At 32.9% G+C, this 18732-nt stretch overlaps 1 pseudogene; it reads right to left on the bottom strand.

The window, feature by feature from the left end:
* Positions 1–10130: 10130 nt before the first annotated feature.
* LOC150064257 (tyrosine-protein phosphatase non-receptor type 2 pseudogene) lies at positions 10131–10736 on the bottom strand (annotated as a pseudogene).
* Positions 10737–18732: the final 7996 nt, after the last annotated feature.

Raw genomic sequence — 18732 nt, 5'->3', positions numbered from 1 at the left:
TTACAACAAAACCCTCAATGCTTCTAATTACAATTACAGTAAAATCTTTCATCTTTTGTCGTGTCTAGTTCCTACATATGATGTGATTGTGGTACTTTCTTTTGATTTATTATTGTATTGTTTTTGTCAAATCACCAACCCAATGGTTGCTTTGTGGACAGATGCTGATTTTGATCAAGTTACTCTGCCATGTTCTGTAATTTTACTTTAGACAGTGCTTTAAATCCAAACTCTTTCTTTTTTATGCACACACATATACAGCATAAATGAAGATGATGAAATGATTGACAATGTTCACTTTAAACTGATTCATTGAATGTTCAACCCTTTTGTTACTAGTATATAAAGATAATAAACATATAATAAAAATTGTGCATTATAATGAAAAATGAAGCTCACTACATGTAAGCATGCCAACTAGGTACTTTCTTCACTCTTCTGACCATTACGTTGTTTCCCATTCCCTCTGCTGTATTAAAAAGCGGACCTTAAAATTCCACATGGGAAATGATCTTGCTTTTTGTATTATTATACTAGTCATTTATTGTAGAAATAAATATCTGAGAAGGAGTTTGAAAACTGAATTTATATGAAATGGAATTGGACCAATGCAGAAGACTGATGAATAATATGTAATTTAAAAAGGCTTGAAGAAAATACAAAATTAAAAATGACCATAGTATTTTCTAATCATTTTATGAACTATTTAATAAAGATATTGGTCAGGGGCTTGGGAGCATGGCTTCGTGGTAGAGTTCTTACCTAGCATGCATGGAGCCCTGGGTTCGATTCCTTGCTACACAGAAAAAGCTAGAAATGGTTCTTTGTCTCAAATGATAAAGCACTAGCCTTAAAGAAAGCACAAGGACAGTGCTAAAGCCCCAAAGAGTTCAAACCCAAGGAGTGATAAAAAAAGATATTAAGTCAGATCCTGAAATTCTCCTATTGTACAAACACAATAATTAAATACTCTTCCAGACAAAGTGGTATAATGAGAAGATAATTTTACGGCCTTTTTTAAGAATTAAGTCATTGAATCATTAATAATCTAACTTCATAACAGTTATTAATGGCAGAAGTATTACTACTAACTGAATCTAAGGATATGTTCCATAACAAGTTCCATTAAATCAAGTTTCTATGAATAGAATATTACATTTCACAGCATTTAAAAAGGTCATCTTTACCCAATGTGTCAAATGTTGCATAGAGAAATGTTGGCTTTACATTTTAAATTGAAATACCTTATTAAATATAGACATATTTTATTTAAAGTTAAACCATTATTGAGAAGTTTTCCCATAACTACAAATCTTGTTGCTGGGACACAGCAAATGTACCCTTTATCATATAAAACTAGAAAAAAATAATCTGAATTAATATTATTAATATATGTGATATTGAAATTATTTCCCATAGAATTCTAATTTTTTCTGTTTATAAAAACCTTTGTCAGTGAAAATCTTTACATAATCAACTTAAAAGACCACTGTAAATGTAGATACCATTGTATTTAGATGTCATATGCTCTGGAATTTTTTACTTATCTTGAGAGTTACTGCATATGATAAGAACAAGCAATCTTGAGGGAAAATAGTTTATAGAATCTGCATAAAGAGTAATAGATTTTACAGTTTGGCAGTAGTGATAGTTTCAGCAAACTGTGTGACTCAATTCAAGGAGAAAGTTGCTTTTTCTATTTCTTTTTTTTTTTAAATTTAGACTATTCTCGGTGATTCATGTTCAATGGATCATCCAAATGAACATATTGAGATTTACATCGACAACGTATTTTTATATCTTAATATCTATTTCTCTTATATCAAAGGATTACATTCCTAATCAGCCTTTTGTTGGAGAAGAAAGACTGTGCATGCATATAGAATGGGATAGAATAGAATCAAACAGAACTTGAAGGTACTGCAGTAACAGTGTTTTACTTAATAAGTTCAATATATTTTATTCTTAATGTATTACATATTTTATTACATCCCATAAGAAAGAGAGATCAATGATTTCAAGTCTAATGTCGGTATCACTAAAATAGTCTAGTTGGGAGGAGATACATGAAACTTATTTAAGTCTATAAAAGTAAATCACTGGTAAATTTACTCACAAAATTGTCTATAAATTAAAATTGTCATATTTCATACTCAAAAATTCAAACTAATTTAGAAATTCATGTAATTTAGAAATTCATACTTGTTTGTTATGGTATCTAAAAGACCACTATGCAGTTTAATAAATTTCACACAAGACTATAATGTGAAAAGGTATATTTTCTTTGTAGTCTTCATTGGTACTTGAATTGCAACAGATTTAATACATTAAACTTAGGTGAATCTCATCTACTTGTAATTTATGAAGTAGTCATATTTTTAGTATCTTAAGAAATATTCAAGAATTTTAGGCCTGTATTACTAGGGAGGTTTCTGTGAATGTGTGTGCTCGTTCACATGTGTATGCATGCATGCATCTGTTTATGTCAGTTTTCCAAAATTATTCACTGGTGATTTTACATGAGAGTTTAGTGGACAAATATCATTTTATTAGTGTTGTCTATGAGTTATCAGTCAAACCAAAGGAAACAAATTGTTCAGTGGCCAAATAATTACTGAAACATATAAATGATACAATCAAGAGGAAAAGGCTTGGATTTATGATGGTCATTTTAAGATGCAAATCAGAATAATGAAACCCTTCCAAAGTGAAAATACCTGAAGAGATTAAATTTAACTAAGGTTCGGTAAATCTTTAGGTATTGATGTTTCAATGATTACCTTAAACATAATGTTAAAAATGTTTTGCAAAAAAGGACAGTCTTTTTATAGCTAAGAGTCATTGAACCTTTCTTCATGTGAGAAGTCTCTCTTTAAGTCGTTAGCCTATTTATTAAGGGGGTCATTGTATATCTGAGGGTTTATTCTGGGGCATATACTTTTTTGAGCTCAAAGTATTCTTTAGATATGTCCCTTGTCTGATGCATAGCTGGTAAACTGGTTTTTCCTATTCTATGAGTTTTCTACTTATGTCCTTAACTATTTCTTTTGCCAGGCAGCAACTCTTGATGTATCCAGGCTTTTGTTTATCATGATGCAGTATCCTGATGTCAGAAAAAAACATTGCCCCATTTGTTAGGAAATGGAAAGACTTAAAAAAATCATATTAAGTGAAGTAAGCCAGACTCAAAGGAACATAGGCTCAGTGGTTTCCCTCATTTGTCATAATCAGTAGAAACCTTGGGATCTCCTAGCAGAGATTTGCAATAGAGCAAAACCTTGATACATAAGGCTATGTAGTATGATGCTAAATGAAAGGACCTCTAGGATATTGAAACAAAAGCCATATAATGAATGATTGTTGTCCTTAATGTACTATGTTATCTCTCATCTCTTTTGCTGTCCCTTGGTTAACTCATATTGTTACAGTATCTCACTTTGTTATCTGATATATTGAATATATTTGTATTTGGTTATTTGAAATTGGATATGGAAGGGGGGAAAACAAGATGAGGGTGTGGGGGGGAGGGTAATGGGGACCAAGACATGTGAAAGGGTATCAATGTATGTGAATTAATGCACCTTCTATCTGGCAAATATCATGTAACCCTTTTATTAATTACAATAAAAATATTTTTAAAAAAGTTTCAACCATGACTAGGAGCCCTCCAGCTTCCTGTAATATCTCCATGGTATATGGCGTTACATTGATCCATTTTTAAATGATTCTTGGTGCAGGGTAATATGTTAAGTATTTAGCTTCAGTTATCTGCATGTGATAGTAAATTTTGCCCATACTGTTTCTTCCAACATGTGTTTTTGGCTCCCTTGCCAAATATTAGTATGCTATATATATCTGTGTTTTCATTTCTATGTCTACTGTGCTCTTCCCTTGCACCTTGGGGCTATTCATGTACCAGTACCAAACTGCTTTTATTACTATGGCTTTGTGTTAGAGTTTGAAGTTTAGTATTGATATTCCTCCAGTAATATTCTTCCTCCTAATAATGCTTTTGCTATTTGGGTTCTTTTGTTGATTCCATATGAATTTTTGGATTGCTTTCTCTATGCCATTGAAGAAAGGTTTTGAAATTTTGATGAATATAGAATTTGTAAATAGCACTGGGCAGTGTTGTCATTTTTCAAGATGTCAATTCTTCCAATTCAGGAGCATGGAAGTTTTTTCCATTCCTTTAAATCTGCATCAATTCTTCAAAATCTACATAAGATTTATCACTGAGCCTAGAAAATAAAGCCTCTACAGATTTTGAGAAGAAACAGTCTCTTGATCTGGTCTAAGTCATTAATATCTAGATATTTTATGATATCCCTAAAAAGAAAATAAACATGGCGTTAGGAAGACAGACATCTGACAATTAGTAAAATTGGGCAGGGGGTGAAATTTTTCTTCTATTACTGACATCCTGGTGCATTATCTGTTATTTCTAAATGAATTTGCAAAGCTTTAAGTTTTCATTTAATTACCAAGACAGTGTGTGTCCTTAGCCAGAAGGATACGGATATAAAGAATATATAATCTGGGTGGAACTTATATATCATAGATAAAATGAGTGTATGGGCATATTTTAGTCTCATCAATAAGAATAGTCAATACCCTAAACTTACTGCTTCAGTGAGTCACATATATGAAGATAGATGATAATAGTATCTTTTTCCAAATACTGTATGTCAAGAAATTCCACAAGGCAATGAAACCATGCTTTAAATAATGAGAAGCGTGTGCACACAATGGCCTCAGCTACTATTTACACAGAGATTAAATTTGTATTTGTTATAGAAAAGAATTTTTGACCATGCATCTACAAGCACAATTGCACAGCAAAATATCTATAGGTATAAAGTTCATATTAAGGAGGCATTTGTAACTTCATCCCTACAATATATTGCAAGTGTCAAAAGAAAAATTACCTATATGATAAACCACAAACTTCCTTTGAGAAGTAGAAAACTTCTTCTAAATAGGGCGATTTCAAAATAGACTTGAATATACACTCATGTACATGAATTTACTTTTAATGGCACAAAATTTTAAGATCTTGATTAATATTTACCTTTTTCATGTCTTAAAGGGCCTGTGCTCATTGTATAATGTCTGGATAATATTGTAAAATATAAAGTTTACTTAAAAATTATTTAAAGCCCACTTACTTAAACTTGTGCCATGTCATATTTCTAATAATTACTATTAATTAAACATAAATTATTTTTGAACTTAAACAGTTATCTATTTTATGACATACTTGAAATGTATTTACCAATAATTCTCATTCATTTAATATTGTTATTGATTTTTTAAACCATTTCCAGCAACTATCCTACTTCACAATTCAGAAAGAACTATATATCAAAAATCAGCACAAAGATGTTTTAACATGCCCTTGTCTTAAAAAATGAAATCCGTTTGATTAACTGTAGATTTTTTAGGTAGTTAAAAAACACATCATTCATACAGTCCCTTGGTCAGCCAACACCTAATTCTCAACCATTGCTGTAAACACTGTCAGTGGCATTTGCCTTTTAATATAGGTTTAAATCTTTTTGTTTCATTAGCCTATCAGTGTTGTGATACAATAGAGTTCACCAGGGTCTTTATTGTAATCCTAGATCTTGAGGAACCTGGGATCTGATGATTGGAGTTTATAGCCAACCAAAGAGAAAAGGCCATTAAACTATTTCTGACTAACCAGAAAAAAAAAATCTGGATGAACAAAATGAACAGTAAGGGCTTGAGTTTCTGAGTCTAAGCCCTGTATCTGTACATACACACACACACACACACACACACACACACACACACACACACACACGCACACAAACACATAATGACACTTGACAAGATAAATTGCTGCCATGGTTTCTGCTTTGCTTTGCCTTTATATATTGAAATGCAATCCTGATGCTAAGATAATAAAAAGGTGGACTTTTATTGTCTCTCATGTTTACAGCTGGGCTCTTTAGGAAGTGACAATATTTTTTTATTCTTTTCTTTTCTTTTTTGTGGGTTATGGGGCTTGTACTCTGCCTGGGCACTGTCCCTGAGCTCTTCAGCTCAAGGCTATGGCCCTACCCTTGAGCCAAGCCCCACTTCCCGTTTTCTAGAGCTAATTAAAGGTAAGACTCTCAGGTCCTTTTGTGCCCAAGTTGGCTTTGAACCTTGATCCTCAGATCTTAGCCTCCTGAGTAGCTAGGATTACAGGCGTGAGCCACTGAGCCAGGTTAGGTACATTACTTCTCACACATTCATAGCCCTTCTCATGTTTTTGTCTCCATTTCCCTTTCCCCACCCCTCTCAATCATCTTCCTCCCCCCTTCCTTTTCCTATTACCAATAAACAAATAAACATATATACAATATGCCAGGTAACAAAGTAAGATATAGTAACAATATGAGAATAACCAAAAGGCAACAAAAGAGAGGATGGTTTCCCTCATTTGTAATAATTAATACACACCCAGGACTCTCCTAGCAGAGGATTACAATAGGGCAAAATCTAGATACATAAAGCCATATAGGATGAGACTAAATGAGAATATCTCCAGAATACGGTTTTAAAATTTTTCTCAGCCTACAAACAGTTCATGTCTGATGATTTAAAGCTGGTATAAATACATTCCAAAGCAGCTCTAGAGAAGTTACAGGATGAGAATTCTGATTTAACACCATAAATTCCTCTATCCTAGAATAAGGAAATGTTTTAGGTATGTTCAAACTAATTTTCAAAATTCTCTTGTGGGACTAAAATCCTATTATTATCTGTAATCTACTGACCGAAGCTTCACTTTTTAAGGAATCCTCCAATCCTCACTCTATTTTTCTATCTTTTATCATCTCACATCTAAACTCATTTCCCTTAAATCCTATCCTATTATCTATTTATAGGAAATCAAAACTTACAGCAGGGTTCCTGCCTTCCTTTGGCTGTCATCAATATAAATCCAATTACATTGCAATGTTCCTCTCAGGACCATTTTCTATCAATGAATCTTTCCTTAATGTGATAGTACTGCAATAATATAGCCACCCTTTGAATACCTACAGCACTAATTCTGTCACATACCATAGCCTTTTTTAATCTGATTTAATCCATTTAAAAAATGATTAAAATTGTACTTCATATTTTTTCTAGATTTTCTTTCTTCATACCGTGACACACAGTTAAAAATCTGAAAGCTACTTATTGAATTTTCCCAAATCCTGCAGTCTTTATTGGATCTTTTCACAATGAACATCTGGCCATTGCTTTACATCAGTATCAGCTCAGGTTTGCAGCATTTTTTTGACCATCTAAATAGTTAATAAATTCAAAAGGTAAAGATTTCTGACAAGGCTACCCTGGATACAGCAGGCTTTTAAATATTTTTATTGAGACATGTTCTACTCAAATATTGATAGAAAGTCATGGAGTCTACACGATCAGTGGTCAATACAACAGCTGGCATTGTCCTTTGAAACCAGAGTACTATAGACATTAAATGGTTTGTTGTCTTCTTCATCACTAGGGAACAGTTTCCAAATGCTGCTTCAACCAATTGCTCTAAATTTAGAATTCGCGCATGTTATATCATATTTTTGATGATGCAAACTCTGAAAAATAAATAGATGCAAGTGAAGGAATGGAAAGAGATATAGCTTTTTGTTAGCATTAAGGGAACCCTCTGGACTTGTCTAGCTTTGCCTGAACTCCTCTATGCATGGTAACAAAAACTAGTTCTCTAAATTTTTATGAATTAATTTTCTTTTTTTCCTTGCCAGTCCTGGGCCTTGAATTCAGAGCCTGGGCACTGTCCTTGCTCTTTCTCAAGACTAGATATCTACCACTTGAGCCACAGTACCATTTCTGGCTTTTTTCTCTGTATGTGGTACCAAGGAATCGAACCTGGGTCTTCGTGCATGCTAGGAAAGCACTCTACCACTAGGTTAACTTCCATACCCATAATTTTCTTTTCGAAAACATGTTAATAGACAATAATTTCCTTTGGACTTTAATTATTAATACATCTTAACAATTAGTGATCCAACTTTTTAAAAAAGAATTTATTAACATTGATGTTTACCCATAATTTTCTTTTTGAAAACATGTAAATAGATGATAATTTACTTTGGACTTTAATTATTAATACATCTCAACAATTAGTGATCTAACTTTTTAAAAAAGAATTTATTAACATTGATGTTTACATCATATTTGAAATGACATGTTTAACAAACAAGTATTCAAGAAGGGAATCTCTATATACAATCACTGGCCCTTAGATTTTAAACATAATTAAAATTAGGCTAAGGATCTCTATGTCATAGATACATATTAAACTATGTAATAAAACATATGTCTATAAAGTCATAGATTTTTATATTTATGTAGTTGTGTTTGTACCCAATGCTAGCATCTAACTTCTATAATATCAGTATTTTAGAAAATATACTCTGAGTGAAACACAGGAGCAAATGACAACATTATTACTCAGCTGAATTGTAAATAAATCAAATGACTATTCAAAGATGTTGACATATTCAAACAAGTATTCTGTAGAAAATTGATTTAAAAATATGCCACTGATAAGCAGTTTACTCCCAATTAATTATTTTCTTTGTAGCCTAGAGATACTTTTAAAAGCCTCTCCTTTGAAAATCTATGTAACTCTTTTAGGGAAAAATAATTAAAGTAAACACATACTTTTTGTAGAAGCAAAAATAGGTTTAATATTTAAATCTATATTTTAAAACTAAATTACTATTTTATTTGTGTTAAAAACCAGCAGTCTATTTCTGTGGTATTCTTTTTTTTAGCACATTGACACTATTTATTGAAGAAGAGAACTTGAAAAAAAATCTTATTTCAAATCTTCAGTCTAGTAAACTGAAGTTTACTGCTTTTACTTGAAAACCCAATTATGACTTACTCCAATTGTAAATTAAAGTAATTACACTGAAAATTTCACACACACACACACACACACACAACAACAACAACAACAACAACAACAACAACAATCAAAACCTAAACCAGTGCATGAGTCATGCATGGACTTTACATAATCCAATTTCTTTTCTTTCTTCTTTTTGAGATAGGGTCTCACTATGATGCCCAGGTTGTACTTGAACTTGCAGTGTAGCTCAGGATGGCCTCAAACCTGTGATCCTTCTGCCTCAGCTTCTCAGGTGTTTACTATCACACCTGGCAGAAACTTTCCTTTACAAAGTTTTGACCAATTGTTACACTACTACTCCGTAAGAATTTTCCTCCAAAGAGAAACACAGACAAATTCTGTCTTTGACTTTGCTTTTTAAAACAAGGCTAACTTTAAAACATAAAGGAAATGCGTAAGTCTATAGAAATTGCTTATTCACACTTTTAACTACTCATATCAAACTTTTTTTAGGAAAAGGAAAAATGTATCCAGTATACAACTGAATCAACATACAACTTAGTATTGCTTTGTGGTAAGACTTCAAACTGTGCTTTTAAAAAGTACACTTAACTACAAAAGTAAGATTAAATACTTATAAAATTATCTTTACCCTGAAATTGTTAGGTATATAGTGTTGATGCCCATATCAACAGTACATTTTACTTTACAACACATTATTTAAATGATATTTTCTTTCCATTAATAGTGTAGATAAAAACCACAATATTTATTTGCTTCTGTCAAGTGCAGGTTAAATCCAGATAGCCTCCAAAACAAATCCTTGTAATAAAGGAATTCTCATTGTCAGTCAAATAAAGTATGTTTGACATGTTTGAATACCACTGCAAAATATACCAGTTTTTTCACAACCATCAATGTCTTTGTTTTAGAGCAGTTTACAGTTTGGGTTTCAGAGGAACCTGCAGTGAAGATCCTGAGATGCTGGGCCTGTGACTGTAAATATCATTTCCTAGCTGATGTCTATTCTACTGCACTGATTTGGGGGTATGAGGCATTTGCTGAGGACAGACAAACTTTTGAGATAAACGCAGCGCTGTCAGCTACTAGTGCAGAAGCTTGTCAGGCAAAACTCTATTTATAGGACATGATGGTGAAAAACAGTTTTTCATCCAACCAAAGTGTCCACCAAGATGATTGTCACCAACCCAATCTTAGTGAGAATAGGTGGCCAATATCACCTTTATCTCACTTTAAACAAGAAATTGAGAAATGAAGGTGGTGATTCAGGTACTCCAAAATCTGGCCAGGTAGTGTAATGAAATTGAGATATTGTTCTAGATTCACTACTATTGATATTTTCTAATCATTGTAGATGGACTGTGTAATATGACTTTACATCTTCAGACAAGAGCTTCACACAAAATCCAGTTTCTTCAAACAGCAACCCTCAGTCATCTGTCGGTCAGTATGGTGCACATTAACAGATTCTTTCTCCACAATTCGGTTTAGCATGACCATTGCTTTGGTCTTCTGCTACCAAACCATGAGCTGAGCCAGAAGTGACAACATGCGTTAGGAAGTGGACCCTGTGTTAAGATGTAACGCCTCCATGCCTCTTCTATGTCAATTAAGCTGGCATTAATGTAATCATTTTCAGCCTTTTGCAGTTTAACAGGACTGTGATCATATGGGCTCACATCTCTGTATCTGTTGCCATCTAGTTTTCTGGAAACTTGGCCACTCTATGAGGATAGTCATGAGACTCATTTCGAATGTCCAAGTATAACTGTTGCCACCGAGACTGACCATCCAGCTCCTCAAACTCACACTTGATGTTGACAGACATGGTGGCCAAGGAGTGCAGGTGCAGGTGGAACCTGTGCCAGCAGAGAGAGAGGCTCAGGCCCTGCATGGTCCAGGGAGAGTGCCAGTGCTGCAGCACATGCATGCTCCTCGCCCTGCTCCACCCCCACCTGCTGTGGTATTCTTAAATGTCAGTAATTGTAAATCAATGTGCAGTAAAATAACTAAAAGTCTTGGGAAAATATACTAGGCTAAACTAGCCAGACCCAAAGAAATATAGATTGTGTGGGTCCCCCCCCTTTTTTGTAAATGGAATGAGCTTCTAAATCTACAAGCAAATAAAATGGATGGTAAAAGATGGAAAAATTTCACTTGGGTGTGATAAATTAAACAGGGTTTTAAACATTCACACAGTGAGACCAGAGGAATACATTCTTAGAAGAGGAAAATATGATAAATAAAAAAGGATTAAAAATATTATTGTCGGGATGATGTATAGAGGGGTTACAGTTACATTCATCTGCTTTTGGGTTTTTTTTCCTTTTTTATTACTGTACTTTTTGCCTTTTATGTAAATTTATCTGTTTGGGGGAAATGTAAGTTAGGGCCTATAAATGGTGGGACCAAGGATAAACTAACAAGGCGTGGTGGCTTACTCCTGTAATCTTAGTACTCAGGAGGCTGAGATCTGAGGATCACAGTTCCAAGCCAGCCCCAGCACTTGTCTATGAGACTCTTATCTGCAATTAACCACCAGAAAACCAGAAGTGAAGCTGTGGATCAAGGGATAGTGTGGTATCCTTGAGCTGAATTGCTCAGGGACAACACTCAGGCCGAGAGTTCAGGTTTCAAGGCTGACAAAAGAAAAAGAAAATGGATAGACTAATTCAGAAATGAGACTCACTAGACACTGACTAGACAGTGTTCAAAATGAATTTCACAACTTGTGGTGGAGGGATCAGAGTTGGACAAAAGGAGGAAAGACATAACAGTGTTCAAAAACATTCACAGCACCTGACTTATGTAACTGTGACCTCTTTATCACCTTTACAATAAAGATGATAGATAGACAGATAGATAGATAGATAGATAGATAGATAGATAGATAGATAGATAGATAGATTTCATATTTTACATTGGATTTGGTTTATAGGCAACATAAATTTCAATTGAAAACAAGTCCACACCTATTTTCTCCTGTTCCCTTCCTTTTTATTCTGCCTCTTTCATTCTCCTTCCAATTCCTCCTCTGATCTGCCTCTTTTACTTTTTACAGACTTATAAAACTTACAGGGTCCAACTGGCTAAGCTAAACTATTTCATTCATAATATTGCCTGATTTTAAGCATCATTCTATCTGCAACCACAGCTTACCCGTTTGTGACAGATATTTTTACATAACCGCTTGACTGAATCAAGGACATCTTTGGGAAGATATTTTACTATCTTGGACTTTAATTCCTCATGGTGCTAATATTCTATGCCATAACTGCAAACAGCATTTTCCTTTGTTATTAACATTATTTTAGTTATGCTTTAAGTATGCACATTGTCTTTTCAAGTAAATCAACAGCATATGGGTATATTCAATTATTTATTAACATTTTAAAATACCTGCAGTTATTTCCCATCACTGTTCTCTCCTTTCTGCCCCGTTGTGCTTAAAGCTGAGTAACAGAGTTCACACTGAATGATTAGGAAAAGTTTCTTTAAATTCCATACATCAAGCAATAGGAACAGTGAACAGCACCTTTATACTTCACATGAATGCTTTTTTTTGGGTCTTTCAGATTTTGTGATAACTACTCTAAGAACATTTGAACATCTTCCTTAGCCTAGGTCTAAAGAAAGCTGGTCCTAGGAAAGATAACGTTGGACCATTATCTAAGTTAGATGGAATGCTACCCAGAGATTGTGCCTCAGATGAGGATGATCAAAAACGCAGCAATCAGATGTTTCTCAGTTGGTGCATAAACTCTATCCCACTTATTTTCTCATTTTTATTGCTTGATTAAATTCTAAGCTATTGTAGATATCTCATATTTATCTTTGAGACTTTATCTAAGCTATGGACTTCAAAATATTATTAGATTAGGATTTGGAAAATTTATCTGCTGGTGAATTAAAATTTCTTCAAAATATGCATATTTTATTCTCTTACTCAATGGATATATTGAAATAGCTAATCTTGACAGATATTTTATCCATTATAAGGCCCTAAATTTTATTATATAATTCCTGTTTATAGAAATTGCAGTTATTTTTTTTTAAAGTTTGTCATGTTCTGGGTTCCAGTAGCTCTTGCCCATAGCCATATCTACAGAGCAGTTTGAGTTCTGAGGAGCATGATTAGAGCCATGTAGTGAAAGCAAATCTAACACTCTTATATCGAAATAGCTAGCAAAAAGTCTGATATGAAAGCCTGGCTCAGATGATAGGGCACAATCCCTGTGTCCTCTAGCTAATTTTGGAAAAGCTGAGCTAAATCCCTGAAACAGGTGTGCAAACAATCTAAAAGTACAGGCTTCTTCAAAAGTCTGTGCTTCATTGTACTCATAATCTGACTTGTTTCATCAAAACCCCAGTTTTTACAACAACTTAAAATGTGTGGAAAAGCAATAGTGATTAGTATTTTGAATAATTCCTGTAACTTGGAGATTATAGCAGCCATGAATTATTTGCATAGAAACAACTGTGGAGCATGTGTATATCTGAAAAGCAACATCAGAATTTGTTGAAACTAAGTAAGTCCTAGGTGAGTAGATCTGATTTAATCTCGTGTACCTTAAGTGTGATACCATGATGAACTTATTTTACAAAAATGATTTTCATACTCTGTCTTAGAATGTTATCATCAACTTAAATCAGATGCATATGCTCCCATCCAACTTATGTTTTAAGATTTTTCAGATTTTCAGATCAAGAAAAAAGCAACAGAGGAACAGTTTATCATTTTTAGCTTCATAATGTTATAAGACAAATTATAAACTTTGTGGTTATTTTATATGATCCTGTAATTGGCCTTCAGTTAATATTTACCTATTGTATAATCCTAGAGGCAATTTCCTATTGACTAATGAAGGAGTTATAGTCTTTTTCAAATAAATAACTGGATATACCATGTTGAAAATAAGATCTTTTAAGCCTACTAGTTAAAGAATTGTACTTACATAGTTTGTTGCATTTTTCTCTCTTTTTCATCCAATATGTCACATATGTGCATTGGAAGGCACAAACAATTTAAATATAAATGTCTTCTCTAACATACAGACAATATAATGGAGATGAGACAAGAAAATTCTTGAATAACAATCACAGACAAGTGCAGCAAGTTTTAATCTATGGTCAATGTGTATAACAGAACTAAAATTAAACTCAGAGGGACATTACACATATTAATGGTAATGCAATTATACTGATGAAGGATTGAATTAAATTATAGGAAGTTTAAGATTTTGAAGAAACAACCTAGTTTAAAACTAATATAATATAAGGGCCGGGAGTTTGGCCTAGTGGTAGAGTGCTTGCCTAGCATGCATGAAGACCCGGGTTCGATTCCTTGGTACCACATACTTAGGAAAAACCAGAAGTGGTGATGAGGTTCAAGTGCTAGAGTTCTAGCCTTAAGAAAAATCCGAGGACAGTCCTCTGGCCCTGGGCTTAAGCCCAGGACTGGTAAAAAAAAAAAACTAATATAATATTGAAGATAATATTATGGATAGCTTTGTATTCTGTCCTAATATAAGAAAAGTATATTTTTCTCTTTACTCTTCCATCCCTTCTTTCCTCTTTCTTTCAATATTCTTTTATTTTCTTACTTTACTTATTCATTTCTTTCTTTCTTTTTCTGCCCTCTAGTTTTCTTACATTTACATAACTTCATCTATCACCTACATTTAAGTTAATAAGTTTTATACAGTTTAGTACAACATTAAGTTTAAAAGTATACACAGCAGCATGAACAAACACGTATCTACTATATCCAAAATTGTGTATTTTTGCTCTTGGATAGAAAATATAACTTATTTAAATCATGTTGTTAAAATTTCTCACTTTAGAATGTTTCTGATTATTATGCTAAATAGTACTTCTCATAAACATAGTTATTAAAGCTAAGGGGAGGGGCCAGGAGTTTGCCCTAGTGGTAGAGTGCTTGCCTAGCATGCACGAAGACTTGGGTTTGATTTCTGGCTACCACATACATAGGAAAAGCCAGAAGTGGTGCTATGGTTCAAGTGATAGAGCTCTAGCCCATGGAGAGTGCTCAGGCCTTGAGTTCTAACCCAAGGACTGGAACAAAAACCAAGGGGATAATTGGTATAAGATACTGAAAATTTAATTGCTTTTATTTGCTTTTTTGAATATTTTATATTTGTTTGAATGCTATTAAATTTTATTCAATTTTAGACTGAAATTTCCATCATTTTATCACATATAAATTCTGTTAAACAGACAATATTCTATAATATTTATTTGTCAGAATAAATTAAATCATAATATGTGGACATTATTACTGTAATTAAAGGGATATGGTCTATTGTATGGATAATTAGTCAAGGTTAAGCAAGCAAGGGATTACTTATAAATTTGACCTTTGTTTCTAACTGTGTCCCTTTGTTTTCAAAAGTCTTTAAGATGAAAATAAACACACTCAATAATTTAAACTCATATTTGCAAACATTTTGGTAATAAAATGTTAAACTGATTATGTGTGCTGTACTGTGTTCTTTAGGTATTATTGAAACAAAATATGATCTAATATATTAGGAAAAATTTATGCAGTAAATAGAATGTTAACATTTGTTTCCTTTGTAAAATTCAATTATCTATATTCCATATAAACCAATCAGGAATTGTTTCTGTGAACTTTTGAGACACTATAGCTAAAAGACAAGCAAGTCTTAAACATTTCTACTTTGGGAAAAATCTTGCCAAGATCTTTAATCTTTCCCTTAAATACATCATAAGAACAGAACTCATTCATATTCAGGTGATGACTGGATTTTCTCAGAAAATCTTCTAAAACTACAGATAATTCTACCTCCTGTATTCCTAACAAGTTTTCATATATATATATACATATATACATATATGGACTCATTATTTATTGAAAAAATTATTATAATAGTTGGTTAATTTTAGTTATGGCATATGGACCGACCATTCCTCTCTCTTCCTCTATACATATGTGTATATATATTTACATAGCCTATAATATATGTAATTTAGATTAATATATTTTAATTGAGAGTTAAAATGTATTATTAAAAATAAATATCACATAGTTTTATCATTAGGAATCAAAAGTGACTTTTCAATATTGTAATGTGCACTCTGCTCTTGTAGACAAAGCAAACACTTAAAAAAGTAGTGTTCACCTCTGGAGCAATATTTTTTGTTAATCTTAGAATATAACTACATACTGTAAAAAGTGGCTTTAAGAAGTATTAGCATTTATAAGTGGTAAGCCTTTATAAATGAAAGGACCTCCAGGATATGGAAACAAGAGCCATTTAATGTGTGGTTGCTGTTCTTAATGTACTATGTTATTTCTCATCTCTTTTGTTGTCCCTTGGTTATCTCATGTTGTTAAAGTATCTTACCTTGTTATCTTGTATATTGTATATAAGGATATCTGTTTATTTGAAATAGGATAGGAAAGGAGGCAAACAAGATGAGGGGAGGAGTTGGGGGAGGAAATGAGGATAAAAACGTGAGAAGGGGTATCAATGTGAAGTAATGCATCTTTTATCTGGTGAATATAATGTTGTAACCCTTCTATTAATTACAATAAAAATACTTACACTGAAAAAGGTACATTAAAAGTCAGAGTTTAATGTCTATGAGATAAATGTTGCTCAGTACTCCAAAAGAAAAAAAAAGAAAGAAAAACAAATAAGACTGGTACAGACACAATGATATAACTCTGTGGATTAGACACAGCTAACATCTTTTTTTTCCAAAACTATGATAGTTAGATAAGAAAACAAATAAAGCCAAAATTCTATCTAGAGAAATGAACATTAATTTTTACTAGCTTTAGGGAGATTGCACCATGAACAAAACCAGTTCTTTTAAATGATATATTTGTTCTTTGAAAGAATAAGGCATCCAAAGATAACCTGTTTTAACATTTACTGTTTTTTTCTTTGTTGTTGTTTTTGTTTACTTGTTTGTTTGTTGTTTTTTTTGGTTGTGAGGCTTGGGCTCTGGAACTGGGAGCTTTCCCTGAGCTCTTCTGCTCAAGACTGCTACCCTACCTCTTGAGCCACAGGCACACTACTGGTTTTATAGTGGTTAATTTGAGAAGAGTCTCATGGTCTTTAATGCCAGGCTGGTTTTGAGCACTGATCCTCAGATCTCAGCCTCCTGAGTAGCTAGAATAACAGTTGTGAGCCACAGTGCCTAGCCATTTACAATATTATTAAGGTATCATCAATTTTCATATATGAAAACTATCATTTGTAAAATCACTAGGTATTTATTAAGTTAGTTCAAGTTTCTTGCTTGTATTTGACAATAAGTCTATCTAAAACCCTTAAAATTTAATATGGCATAGTATTTTCCTGATTCATTTTAGCATAAGATCATATGATTATACTTTAAAATCTTTTTACTTTAAACATGTAATTTTATTTTTCCTGGTTGACGTAATCTTGGTTTCAGAATACAAGAATTATAATCTTAAAATGACGTATATAATGTATAGTTTAACTTCGTATTTGAGTCTGCATATAGTGATTCATGAAGATGGTTCTACCAATTTAAGTGGTACAGAACAGGAAAAATGAGGTTCAAGACCAAGGTTGGCAAAAATTATTGAATACTCGTGTCATCAAAAAATCCAAACAGAATTTTCATATGTCTGAAATCTTAGCTAAACTGGAGACCTCAGTAGAACAATGTGATTTAAGTTCAGTTCTGACCAAAAAGAAATTTTACAAACCATTTCTGAAAACAAAGCAAGCAAACAAAAAGTCTAGAAGGACAAATCCTAAACTTGAACCCCAGTACTAGAGAATGATGGAAAGACAGATAGACAGAAAAGTGCATGTGTGTTGTATTAAGCACTGAATTAGTTTCTATATTAAAATACAGGAGTTTTCCTATCATCTATTAATAATAATTTCCCTTGGATATGAAACATATTCCCCTACACAATGGCACAGGGACATAATGAAGGTCCATAGAATTAAAATCTAATTACTAGCATACTTCTCTTCAGACAATGCTTTACTAAATATTTCCTTGAATAACATTCCCATAATATAAACATATAATTTATTTTTGAAAAGTCTCTTTTGAAGATAGAACTTCTTAAGTCTCAAGATATATTTTGCACATAAGTGTGCTAATCCACTACACAACTAAATTAATGAGCGTGTAATTTGAATGAGTTTAATAAATTATATGAATAATTTGAGTGAGTGATTAATATGAGCAAATATATCAATAAATTATACGTAAAATAAACAGCTGAAGCATAAGTTCACTCTGTGTGTATGTAACTATATTTCCTAGGCTTTAAGATCAGGGACAGGATTCTAGCTCTGAGCCTTTTTGCTCAAAGTTAGCATTATACCACAGCTCTACAGCTGGCTATTTTTTTTTTTTTGGTTGATTGGAAGGAAGAATCTCAGAGATTTTCCTGTGCAGGCCAGCTTCAATCCATGATCCTCAGATCTCAGCTGTGAGCCACCAATGCCTGGCTGTAATTATTTTATTGACATAAATAACACAAATTTACATTCGCCTCATTTGTATGGAAAGTACACCGATAATGAGATACTTAGGAACGTTTCTTAAAATCTCAGACACTTTCAAATTCAGTAAATGTGGATACTTCATGTTTTTGATTCAATATGCAGAATGTTACCTAATATCAATGTTAGGTAGGGCCTAAAGCTTGCATCCTGTATTCCCCCCTGTGAACAAGAAAGGAGTTGCTAGGCCGACTGAAAGACCTAGCCTCTTCTTACACAGAAGGAGGAATAGCAGCTTTAGAATACTGTTACCAACTCCTGGAATCCTCTTCATAA

Source organism: Megascapheus bottae, chromosome 4 (assembly GCF_031878675.1).
Source record: "Megascapheus bottae isolate mThoBot1 chromosome 4, mThoBot2.hap1, whole genome shotgun sequence".
Taxonomy (NCBI): domain Eukaryota; kingdom Metazoa; phylum Chordata; class Mammalia; order Rodentia; family Geomyidae; genus Megascapheus; species Megascapheus bottae.
The sequence above is the reverse complement of the archived record's forward strand: the minus strand, read 5'-3'. Positions and strand labels throughout refer to the sequence as shown.